Source organism: Microtus ochrogaster, chromosome 1 (genome assembly GCF_000317375.1).
Source record: "Microtus ochrogaster isolate Prairie Vole_2 chromosome 1, MicOch1.0, whole genome shotgun sequence".
Lineage (NCBI taxonomy): Eukaryota > Metazoa > Chordata > Mammalia > Rodentia > Cricetidae > Microtus > Microtus ochrogaster.
This window is the reverse complement of record NC_022009.1, coordinates 72,128,809-72,141,287: the sequence shown is the minus strand read 5'-3', so window position 1 is coordinate 72,141,287 and position 12,479 is coordinate 72,128,809.

Sequence of the window (12,479 nt, the reverse complement as noted above, 5' to 3'; positions counted from 1 at the left end):
CGGAGCTTCATCTCGTCTGCCCGGGAGAGGGGAGCGTGGCGTCTGAGCTCACTTCCTCTTCCTCCTAGCATTCTGTTCTGTTTACTCCACCCACCTATGTTTTAACCTATGAGGCCAAGCAGTTTCTTTATTAATTAACCAATGACCTTCCTCCATCAGGCCTCAAACTCAAAGAGCTCTGCCTGCCTCTGCCTCCCGAGTACTGGGATTAAAAGCATGAGTCACAACCACCCGGCCCCCAAATTATTGTTCTGAATAATTATAGTTATTTATAGTATTATTAATTATTTAAAAATTATGTTTAAAATAGTTCTTTAAATAAAAAATTATTATTCCTACTCTAGAATTATGAATATAAATATAATGTTGGGTTCTTGGTGTAACTAAATTATATATTTTATATTTTACAAAAGTGCTACGAAAGAGAAGTAGGTCCTGTATGGCAAGAGGCTAATGTGTTTGTTCTCTTACATGTTGCTTTCTTAAGTAACATAGGTTTTTGGTTATGTTTTGTTTGTTTTCCTGCTCAAATTCAAAGGTTAGCATGAAACTAAGAGGAGACTGATCCTTCTAGAGTGATGGATACAGAACTGATGGCTGGCATCTGAGATGAGCAGCTAAAAGGGTAGGTAAATTTAGCCTCAGGTGAATTGGCCTAGAAAAAGTCTTTTTAAGCTCACAAGGGGAGACTGTGACTATTGGAAAAGTTTATGCTAAGTCTTAGGCTGTAAATTATAAGACATTTGAATTCTAAAGTTTATGGGACTTAATGTTGAATCTGACAGCTTCCTGAGAAGAAGTAGGCAGAGGTTTCCTCTGTCACATCTGTTCAATGTCTTCTGAACATAAGATACTTCAATAGAAGGCACTTCTAGAACCTACATCTTTTCTAGGTAATTAGGTTATACTTGGGAGTTCTATATGTTGTCATATAGTCATGAATTAGAGCTCTGTCTTCTACTAGGGCAACTTCAGAAGTATAAGATAAATAAGGAATTTCAAATTAAAATCCCCAGTAACTATTAAACATTAAAATGACCTATGCTCTGAAGATAAGGGAGTCGTTATGCTAAATGACATACCTGAGTTGTAAAAATAGTTAAGGCTAAATCCGTTGTAAGTTGAGGACAGATTTCGAGACAGATGCACCAAAGGTCTGAAAATTTACAGAGATAAGATCATTTCAAAGAGAAGATGCAGCAAATCTGTAACTTCCATTTCCCCCTCAAATTGTATTTAAACTACATGTGCAAAGCTAGGCAGCCATCCCCTTGTCCTTTTGACTGGGTTGAGAACTTTCCCAACCCCTTGGCAGAGATTAGAATGACAGTGAAGTTCCTCAAAGCCTCTCCAAGCCTGAGATGTTGTAAGTCATGGAGACCCTGTTGTGTGTGTGTGGGCAATGCAGCCCCGGGACTATGCTGCTGCACTTCACAGGTGTCCTGTGGCAATCCCAAGGCTGTCTGGCACCGAAGAGACACTGGGCACACACAGAGACACCCTCTGCAAGACTCTGACTCTTAACCCCTTAGCTAGAGCCCAGAAAGGTCTTATGACCTTCTAAGGTTCCATTGGGTTAACACAGCATAGTAATTTGTCTGACTTAGAAATTAATGCCAAGGGAAAGTTGTGATGTTATATAAACTGTCTCATTTCCCAGTGCTGAGCCATGTCTTTACTGAGGTTAAGTGAAATGGAGATTGTTAAAGGAAATACTGTATAATTCAGGCAGCCATAGTTTTCCTTTAATGTGGGACACTCAGGTGGGGAAAACAAATGCTGGACGTTATGAGCCATGGCTGCAGCAGGAGTGGCTGCTGCAGCAATTGTTGCACCAATTGCCTCCTTTGCCTCTGTGTGCAACCAGTCTGTGTGCTCTGGCTGATTTATACGTGTGTGTTTGCTTCTCATCTAAAGGAGTGCAAATTGTTTGAAATATCTTACATTATCTGCCCTCTACTACTGTTGCACATGGTGACGTCAGCGTAGAAAGCTTGTTCTGCAAATGGAGCAATGAATGGGTCTGGTTGCTGACTAGTGATTACCAGGGAAGGAGGGGGACCAGATCCAGCTCTGTCAATCACAGTCAGGAACTTTTCCTCCTATGTCGTGGAATGCATTTCTTCTTGCCTACAAGTAAGGCTTAAACCACCAGAAGTCAGTGGGACCTGTTTCTGGGTTGGGGTTGGGGTGTAAAGTCCAGTCCTATTGATGAAAGAAGATAAAAAAGATGCCAGTTTCAAAACTAGCAATTGACAGGTCTCAAGGGCACATGTGGGGATGTCTGCTCATTGTACTAGGGACGTGTAGCAACATCTGCCTATATTGGCCTCTGTCTGGTCCTACTAAAGGACAGCAGAAGATGCCATCTACAAACTCACCTCTAAGGCATTATGGTAACTTTAAATTGAAGGAACTAGAAAAAAAATCCATCAGGTGCCTGATTCTTTTGTTCTTCTTCCCAAGAGCAGGAGAAGAAGTCAGCACAAAAAAGATAGAATCCTTGTATTAGAAGAAGATGGCATTCTTATGGTCAGAATAGGTTATTGAGATGGCAAAAATTTTGTTCAACTATATCTTGCTAAAAATCACCTATGAAATCTCAGGAATGTGGAAGAAGTTTCACAAGGTCCCATCCCTAGATGAAGAATTATAGGCACCCAGTAACCAATGGTTTCTGAGAGAGAGGGGAATCTGTTTTCTTTTAATACAGAGAAACAAACCAAAACAAAATCCTCTCTCCAGGGGTTGGAGTAAAGTCCTTCATGCTCAATGGATTTCAGTTTGGTGTCCAGCACTCATGTGAAAAGCCAGGTGTGGTGGTGTGCCTTTGTCATCCCAGCACTGAGAAGATGGAGACGGTAGGATTCTGTGACTTCCTGGCCAGGCAGCCAAGCTGTACTGGCGAGCTCCAAGCTATCAAGAGATCCTGTTCAAAACTATAGTCACCATGTCTGGAAGAAACATGTACACATACACACACATGCACACACAAACACACACAAACACACACACACACATACATATGCTGATACATAAACAAAAACAATAATAATTCTTAAATTTGTTAATTTTGTCACATAGTTTAAATGCTTTTTACCATTCTATTCTCTGTGCAAACTAGTATAAAAGCATTTCCATTTGGCTACCACTTTTGGTCTTCATTTCTTTATGAAGGGTCCCATGTCAAAGGAAACTCATATCAGATAAATCTTATTTTATGTCAGATTAGCTCTCGGGTTCAGCTACAAACTTCAAAGAGATTAGATGTACACTTTGTTTCTCCTAGCCTGCTGTTTTCTAAAGCATCTTTTCCCTCATGCCCCTGAGTCAGGACCATTTGTAAAGTACTGCAATGCTTTTGGTTTTCTCTGTCTTTCCAACCAGGGTCTGAAGCTGGCTGAACTCTATTAATCAGGCTGCCTTGGCTACTTCTAAAGTAATAGATTAAGCTACTATCCCGGTGTGAGAAAAATGTCTGTTGGCTTCCCTTTGCAGTGTACCTAAAAGAAAGCCATGGCATGTCAGGTAATCAATACCTATTAGGGTAGAGATCAATGTGTACAATCAGGTAATCCTCTAATTAGATTTTCTACATAGCAGAGAGAAGTTTGCCAAAGGAATTCCTGTTCAGCAGTTTCTCCTTTAAAGGTGAGAGAATTTCTGCAGGGGCAGCCATTGTAACTTTGATCCCCCGAGGCCAGGCGCTGTGAGGACTGCAGTGTTTGGTGCTCATGTGTGTGCAGATGCAGGGAGACCGGGAGCCACAACTGCAGGTGTCCTAAGTTCCAACTGCTGTTATGTGTCTGTGCTGATCTGAGGTCAGACACCATGCCAGATATGGGACTGACCGATCGACTCAGTAAACAGGAAAGAAGTGACCAAACAATTTATCAGATTATCAGAAGCATTCAGAAATGAAATGAACTGTGTGGGGGTTGCACAGACTTCACTTAAGATTATGTTTTCACCATTGCTGGGAACAGATGATCAGGGATGTAGCAATCATGGCTCATTTTTAAGCCTCAGTGTTTAGTGTGAAGTCTCTTATTTTAATAAGACCTAAGGAAGAAATTTCTTGCCTTAGAACAAATGACTGGAGAGACTTAGGTTTCTTGCTTTTGCTTATAGATATGATTTAGAAAGGCATTGCATAGCCCTACTGTAAGGCAAATGTGATGATGGCCGACTTTAGGCCATTTTCACCCCTGAAGTCTTCTGAGAATTTACGATCCACCTCTGGCCCTAAGACTTCTGCACTGAAGAGCAATTGCGAGGCCAGACAAGAATCAAAAAAAAAAGCAGAGTAAGCTGTCACTGTCAATGTTAGGGTAGGGTGAGAGAAGAATTATGGCCTGCTGCTCTTTCCCACTCTGAAATGACAAATATTCAGAACTCTAGGATTCAGAGTGTTTTCTGTGAGTGCATCAAACATAACCTTATTGGAAAGTTTTCCCCAATAATACTGATAATACTGGCTTTTTTTTTCTCCAAGGAAACAAAAAGGTTTCACATTAAAAAACAAACAAACTAACAACAATCAAAAGAACCTAGGATGAATAAACAAACTCCAGCTTCTCTTATAGAGACTGTTGAGAGTTCTAGCCATCTGTACCCATACCCAGCTATCCCCACTCTCCCCCCTCTTTTTAAGAGTTTCATTGTAAGACTTGAATTAACCTTTTCTGGTCAGTCAGAATTATAATCTAACTATTCACACGTAGGGAAGATCACTTCCAAAGTCTTTCACAACTCTGTCTCAGTGATGGGAACGACCAAGTCCTCCTGGGGGCTGATGCCTGAGTGATGGTCCAAGGTCTGGAAACATTATCTAAGAAGAGTTATCTTTAATTCAACCTTGCAGGAATGAAGGACAATGTGTGGAGGGCCATACACCTGTCACTATGATACAGCAATTTCTAAATGTTCCCCACTGTCTTATTAGTTAGAGATTTTATTCTTGTGAAGAGACACCATGACCATGCAACTCTTATAAAGGAAAACACTGGCCGGGCGGTGGTGGCGCACGCCTTTAATCCCAGCACTCGGGAGGCAGAGGCAGGCGGATCTCTGTGAGTTCGAGACCAGCCTGGTCTACAAGAGCTAGTTCCAGGACAGGCTCCAAAACCACAGAGAAACCCTGTCTCGAAAAACCAAAATAAATAAATAAATAAATAAATAAATAAATAAATAAATAAATAAAATAAATAAATAAAATAAAGGAAAACATTGAATTGTGGTTGCTTACATTTTCAGAGGTTTAGTGATGGTGCAATATGGTGGCATGCAGGCAGACATGGTGCTTGAAAGGTAGCTGAGAGTTCCACATCTTGCAGGCAAGAAGAAGTGGTCTAAGACAGTAGGCAGTATCTTTAGCATAGGCGACCTCAAAGCCCACCCCCATAGAGACACACTTTCTCCAATAAGGTCACAGCTCCTTCAATAGGCACTGCTCCTAATTGTGACACTCCTACTAGATTATGGGTGCCAATTACATTTGAACCTCCACATTCTACTCTATGGGCCCTATAAGCTTATAACAATATCATATTGCAAAATGCATTTTGTCCAACTTCAAATGTTCCCATGGTCTCAACAATGATTAAAAGTCCAAAGTTCAAAGTCTTGTTTGAGCTTCATTCAATTTCTTAATTGTAATTGCTTATAAAATCAAAATATAAAAAAAACAGCTTACATGCTTCCAACATATAATGGCATAAGACATACATTACATTACCAGTCCAGAATGTAGGGAGGGGAGCATTGTGAGGAAATACTGGAACAAAGCAAGTCTGAAAATCAGCTAGGCAAACTCCAGACTCTCCATCTCTGGTCTGATATCAAACGCTGTTCAGATCTCCAACTCTTTTCAGCTGTCTTAACTGTAACTTCTTTCTCTGGGGCTGGTTCCACTCCACGTTAGCAGCTCTCCTCAACAGGTATCCCTGGCTCTGGCATCTGCAACATCGTGGGGTCTCCAAGGCAATCCAGGCTGCAATTTCACAGCTTCGCACACTGGCCTCTCAGGCCTCCATTCAGAGACACCCTGATACATGCTTGGTTTTTCTTAGTCGAGGAGGCAAATACCATAACCCCTTTCGTCTGTCTGTAACTCCAGAACCACGTGGCCAAATCCACCAAGTTCTGCTGCTTACCAAGGCTGGAACATGGCCCCTTTTTTCAGTTACATCTTCACCAGCTTTCTGTTTTCAATGGTTTCCTTCACTGCCTAAACTCGGCTGTCCTGAAATTGGATCTGTAGACCAGGCTGGTCTCAAACTCAGAGATCCACCTGCCTCTGCTTTCAGAGCTTTTGGATTAAACGCATGCAGCACCACACATGACTTTAATCTTTTCTTTAATTACTTTTGGCAAGTTGGATATTTAACTGGTGATCCCAATTTTTCTGAGCTCTTGGGTCTTCCTGCCTCAGCTCCCCAATGCTGGGGTTAGCTGGTGCCACCACATGCAGGTTTAGTACATTACTTTCCCCCTTGCTTCTTCAGTGCCAGTGTTCCACTCTTCAGGAGCGGATATGGGTTTTCTGGGGCCCATAGCTTCTTCCATTTGGGAGAAGGGAGTCTTAACAAAACATAAAATTATGAAGTTTATAAATACTTACTTACAATTAGGAAAGAGTTGACACAGCTCAATCGAGACCCTTGTTGCTTTATTCAGAAATCTTTTTTTAAACCATTAATGCTTACATAGAATTAGTCATGTTTTGTAGCCTGCCTTTGAGTTACTACACAGATCAGTTTACAACCCCTAATATGCAGAAAGATCAGCTAGCATGAGGCACTAGCTTCATAGCATATCACTCTGAGTCCTTTGCTCACTTTGAATGACAGAACTCCTTGATCTGACTTTAAATGTCAGGGTAAGAGGAGAGAGACTGTGTGTGTGTGTGTGTGTGTGTGTGTGTGTGTGTGTGTAAAAGACATGGATTCAGACCCAGGCCTCACAACTATCAGTTTTCCTCTCTCTAGTATAGTTCCCTATTCCTATGTGATATTTATATATGCATATATATATATATTCTATTTGTATTGCTATTATTTATGAACTGACTGCTTTGCCAAAAGGCAACATGGCTTGGTATGAGTTGATTGCCTATCTTGGGATGGAGCAAGGACTGGAAACACACAGTCAGGCATAGGGATCAGAGTAGGTGTGCAGACTCCTAGGTGGAGTGGGTATCCAGTTGGGAGGGATGCAGGTCAGTTAAGGTCAGAAGCCAAGGAAAACAATCAGGGGTAGTCCATCATGGCTAATAGCTTCTGTCCTGGAACTGAGACATCTGCCTCTCTTTTTTGCCGAGTTCTTGAGTAAATTGTTTCCTGGTGTGTCTGGTAAAATTCTATTAAATTAACTTTGTTATAGGGTTATTTTTATGGCCAAAGAGGTAAGATCTAGGTGCAAAAAAAAAAAAAACCCTACCAATTATTTGATGGTGTGGGTCTGATCTTGTTTTACCACTAGAGTCTAATTTAGGAGTTGGCTATATATCTTTGGTGAACTGTGACAAATTGCCTATCATATGACAGATATATAGGTGACTCTATATAGCTAGATAGCTGGTCTGCTTGGTGGACAGATAAACACATCTATGCATTTGTGTATATTGATATCATCTTATCCGTTTGCTATTGAAACCCTGTATAAGATCAGGCCAGAGCAGTGTAGGTAGCAAACGGTTGCAGTTCTCAGTCAGGAAGTGTTGGGCTGGAGCTCTGAACTGTCTCCTGGGCAAGACCCGAGAGTCCAGGAACAGGATAGTAACAGTAGTTAGCAGCAGCAATGAGGAAGTTTTAAGGAAAAGGGAAAGATGAGGATGCGGCAGATTTTGAATTATTCATCCTAAATTCCTTTCGACTTAAAGTGGAGAAAAACCAAGTTAAGAGTGATTTTTTTCCCCCCAAAGCTTTTATTGCTATTTGTTTTTATGCTCCTAACTATTAAAAAAGTGAGACTTGGCTATTGCCTCCTTGGGAACGGACTCAAGTACGCAGCTAGTTTTGCCGTTGTGCTGTTTGTCCTGAGGCTGTCTTCTGTAAGGGATAATGAAGTGTTCTCGCTGGTTCTCTGTTTGCTTCCAGACTTTGATGTGCTTAAGTACATTTTTTGGTGTTGCCTTTGATCCAGTGAAGCCTGAAGCGCCCCTCTATTTTGCAGAGGCCATGGAAGTTAGGACAGTTTTGAATGACAGATTGCATTGGCTGTATAGCAGATAGCAGAGCACAGGAACCGGGAAGGCTTTAGTCCTAGATATCCAGGAGACTGAGCCATGGTTCTGCCATTTGGCTAAACATGTTCCCTTGTGTATATGACATCCCCCTCTTTGAAGCCTCAGTTTTCTCCTTGGTAGAAAAGACAAAAATTGCTATAGCTGATCACGGAATGACATTGGCGGATTAAAAGACACAACACCAACAAAATGTTCAATGCAGTGCCCTTTGGAGACTATGCTACACAGAGATTAGCCATTTGTCAGGAAGCAGGAAGTCACATGAACACAACCACCTCACAACAGGATGATGGGGAAGGAACCAGTGTACATCTGAATTGTTTTGCCAGGAGTGCAGGCAATGGAGAAGTGATAAGAAATACATTTGGTGTTGATAGTGTAACAGAGTACATCGAGGTCTGGAAAAGCTAGAGCCAGGCATCTTCGGTGGTGCACGCATTAAGCCAAAGACCATGGAGGCTGAGGGGAAGAGGAATATGAGTTTGAGCCTAGATTGACTTACAGAGAAAGAATACGCTTCAAGGGGGAAGAAAAAGGCTAGTCATGGAAGCTAGCCATATATAGACAGCTGTAGTATGTTTGTGAACATATGATATTGTAAAACAATAAGGTGTAAGTTTAGAATTTCCCTTTAAGAACTAGGAAATTCCTTTTAGAGATTGCTATTTTCGTGTACCATATCTTTGAACTATGCTGGGTAAAAAAAAATTTCTACTATTTAAAAAATGACAGTGTAACCCAGATTTTTGAAAATAAATGATTTAAAAATAGAAATAAACAATCAGCTACCTTTTAATTCTTGTTTGCTGCCTTGTCCATCATGTAGGACTGACTACACATACTGTCACGGCACAGACACTAGCTGCGGTACCTATTTTTATCCCTGTTTGGCAGGACTTCCATGTGGAGGGTGACCACTGCCCACCAATAACAAGCATCTAGTCAGCACACAGGCCTGTCATCTACTGGGTCATGCTTTCTGCTGGTCTTGCCTACCATTGTCTATACAAATGGCTTTGCCCAACATGGAACTTGTCAATGGTCTATGATACAAAGTCTGGAGTCAATAAGATGGGAGCTCCCATGACAAGATCTGAAAATCCAGATTCTAAAACTTTCTGTGTAGATTCTGCTGCAGCTGTGTGTAAAGTTGGCCTTTGAAGACACTGATTAGGGCCCATGTGGATTATCTGGCCTGTAAGGTGTATTGCAAGGCCATGTTTGTGCTTTCTGGTCAGGTCACAAATTATGCTCCTAAATTCCTTTCTTAGCGATTTCTATTCAGAGTCCAGACAAACTCACTGGAGCAATCTCCCTATTGTGTTAGAAACTCTTCCAGCATAACATAGCAACTCATATGCTTATGTAGCTTACCTCAAACCTTCATCTTGTCCTCATCTGAGGGTACCTATGAGGCAGGAGTGATTATGAACCACTCTGTGGCATCACTTGACTGTTGCAGGAGCAGAGGTCTGAGTTTTGCACACTATATCCTGATACTGAAGTCACTGAGGAAAACAACAACAAAAAAATATATAAGGTTTAACTTGCAAAGACAAGAGATTGTATAAGATGAGCTTCAGTGGTGGGTATTTCCGCAGCTCAGGACTCACATTAGATGCAGGGCAATTGTTCTATGTGCACCTGCAGGCTGCAAGGCTCTGTTCTCTTTCCACAGATATAGGGAAAGATATAGTAGTGGTGCTGGTTACGTACCATAACATACCCAGAGACCGGGGTGGGGGACAGAAAAGAGAGAAACATAGAGACAGACAGACAGACAGACAGACCCAGACCACCACACACACACACACACACACACACACACACACACACACACACACACACACACACAGAGAGAGAGAGAGAGAGAGAGAGAGAGAACAAAAAGACAGACATTGAGTCTGAAACGGAGAAATATTCCCACATAAGGAAATAAGTCCAGAACAGACTGTGAGCTCTCTTTCTGGAAGACTTCCAGGCCCCAGAAGCATACCTCTATGTCGGGGTGAGGGGGAGGGGGGGCTGAAACTTGCTTGCTGAGACTGCCCTTCCCATCAGTGACCTCGCTAATAGGCTCAGGGACCCCATGTGCTCATTGCTGTTACTGTTTCAACCCGGCTTTAGATTTCCTTTTAGACGGAAATCTGCCCTCATTCAAAGCAGTCACTATCAAAGCTTTTCCTTTGAACTCTTCTGAAGAATAATCTGAGAACATCTGAGGTTTTGTGTCTCTTAAAATGCTGTGGAAAGGGCAGTTCTGACTAAAGTGGATCCTTGACATTCATTAGACACCGGGACGGGCCTCACCGATTCTGACATTTGTTATACTAAAACTTTAACCATTGTTCTTAAAAATTAAGGACCTCAGAAACTTTCAAATCTTTCTGAGCAGCTGTTTGAGAATTTTGTGCATTTTATTCTATTTTATTTTCTCCAGTCTTGTGTGCTAAGATGTGCTGTGTTATTCTCCTGAATGGCTGCAGTAGTATATTGCAGATAGCTCCTGAGGCAAGAGGAATTGGTTTTTTTTAAGACCATTTTCTCCCTCATCTGTTTCTATGCAACCCAGAACAAGATAAGTTTTGTAAGGTCTGTTTTTGAGTTCTTAGTATCGAAGGGGGCTTCAGAGGTCTCACAGAACAAACCCAGCATTTTGGTTGTTGGTGCTTGGTGTTCTGATAGCTGGACCTTGGTGATCAGTCTCAGGAATGAGTTATATGAAGTCTCAGGAATGAGGCATAAGAAGTGGCCGAATAAGGGAATGGACCTTGGTGGCTAGCTTTAGGAATGCAATCTGACAGTTTCGTGTTGGAGAGGGAGGCAGGGAGGGCAAGACCGGCCAGCGCCACGTTTGAAATGCTTGTGCCTGTTTAGAGAGCCCTTCAAGAACAAGCTTGTATTAGATCACCAGGTTTTGAAGTACATTTTGAAATGCTGAAGTGGAATTGACTTTAACCACTTACATCATAGTAGGATCCCAAAATTTGGGGGTGGATACAGCCTGTCATAGAGATTGTGACTAGAGCTGTCTTGGTTAACTGGTCATGTCAAGGCCTTCTACATCACAGTAAGCATCCTGCTGAATTCACCAAATTATTCTGAGCCTCATATGTTCTTGTTTTCCAGATATCAATCCGTGGCATGATTCAGAAGAGACTGAAGATGCAACTTAGTCTGCTGAGGAGTATCCCCATGGTCCCTGGATGTGACAGATGAAGAAGCTGGGTTGTTTAGCAACTAACCGCTTCTTCCCTTTGCAGGGGAGCTTGAAGCCAGTGAAAACATGACTGGTATGAATCAAAAGTAGCATGCGCTGTTCCCATGCAATCAGAGAGCGCTTTAAATGGAACCAGAGAAGGGAGTCCTGCCTTCGTTTGAACACAGAAAGACCTGAAGTCGAGAGTTGAGACTGCTCCAAAAACAGTCCTTAGGATTCGTTCTTTTTCTTTTCTTTTCTTTTTTCCCTTTTCTCTTCTCTTCTTATCCTCCCTCCCTGCCTCCCTCCCTGTCTCCCTCCCTGCCTTTCTCCCTCCCTCCTTTCCTTCTTCTTTTTGAAGCAGGATCTCTTTACAGAGACCTGGCTCTACTGGAACTCATAATGTAAACCAGGCTGTCCTCAGACTCAAAGAAATTGGCATGCCTCTGCCATCTGGTTGCTAATATTAAATGTATATACTGCCATGTCCAGCTTCCTGGGTTTTAATTTGTCAAAGAAATGCTGAAAATTAATTACTCAATTGGTTGGTCGCAAAACTGTTACAACATAGATCACAGTGGTTGTTAACTAAAAGGTAAAGAATTTTAAAACAGTAAAATGCATTTAAAGACATTTGAAATATCCAATTTTGCCAGCACAATTTGTTGAAGATGCTCTCTTTTTTCCATTGTATACTTTTAGCTCCTTTATCGAAAATCAGGTGTTCATAGGTTTGTGGGTTAAAGTCAGGGTCTTCTATTCGATTCCATTGGTCGACTTCTCTTTTTATGCCAATACCAAGCTGTTTTCAATACTGTAGTTCTGAATATAGTTTCAGGGCTAACCATTTTGTATTGAATAACCATTTAGGGGACTCACCCCAGGGAGAGATCAATTCTCTCAGCAGTTATTAGTGGCCTGTAGTTCTTTGTCAAGGGGAGATATCCAAAGAGAACTCCCCTCCCCTTGCATGTTAGTATGTCTTTTTTTAAATACTGCCACAGTTTAGGCCTCATTTGTGCAGGCATTTAT